This window comes from Leishmania donovani, chromosome 16 (genome assembly GCF_000227135.1).
Source record: "Leishmania donovani BPK282A1 complete genome, chromosome 16".
NCBI lineage: Eukaryota > Euglenozoa > Kinetoplastea > Trypanosomatida > Trypanosomatidae > Leishmania > Leishmania donovani.
In genome coordinates this window covers 452,909-453,778 of record NC_018243.1, presented here as the reverse complement: position 1 = coordinate 453,778, position 870 = coordinate 452,909, and positions in this window count along the sequence as shown.

Sequence of the window (870 nt, the reverse complement as noted above, 5' to 3'; positions counted from 1 at the left end):
ACACACGCACACGGGCCAGCACCCCCCCCCGCCCCTCTATTCCCGGGCAAACGCCGCACCACTGCTGACGAGTGGCAGGGCCCAGGCACCCACGGCGTGGCGAGGTCAGAGCGATGTATTCCTGCTGATGTCGGCGGCCAGACCCTGGAGGGCGCTGCGTCGGAGCGACCTGCGACGACACACACGTTGGCGCCGTCCACATCATGGGCGGGGTGTCGGCGTGACTCAGGTGTATGCCACCCCCAGCCCTGACTGCCCTGCTGGTGGGGTGGGGGGAAGCCCGAGGAGCATGGAGTGGGCAGAGCTTGCGGCAGGGGCGCTGCTGCGGTGACGGATTCGGCGCACTGCTGTACCGCGCGTGTCTGGCGGCTGCCTCGCACTGGATGGCGGGGGCGTGTGACGGATGCTGCACGGCCGCGGACTGGACGCGTTGGAAAGTACCTCACATATGGAATGGGCTCTTGGAAACGATGGGAGCGCAGCGGAGAGGTGCTGCGAGTCCAGCGGCCCCGGTGCATGGGAAGAAGCACCTGGAAGAAGGTCGTTGCCGGGTCCGTCACCCCCTCTACACTCGTCGTGCAGGACTTCCCACGGGGTTGCATATCCAAACCCACCTCCGCGTTGTAGCGGTGCTCATCTGGCCCCACGATGAGGTGCCCTCCGCTGAGACATCCTTTCCTCTCTCCCACCACGGTAAACGCCCATCATGGGACTGCTGTACCGCGCGTGTCTGGCGGCTGCCTCGCACTGGATGGCGGGGGCGTGTGACGGATGCTGCACGGCCGCGGACTGGACGCGTTGGAAAGTACCTCACATATGGAATGGGCTCTTGGAAACGATGGGAGCGCAGCGGAGAGGTGCTGCGAGTCC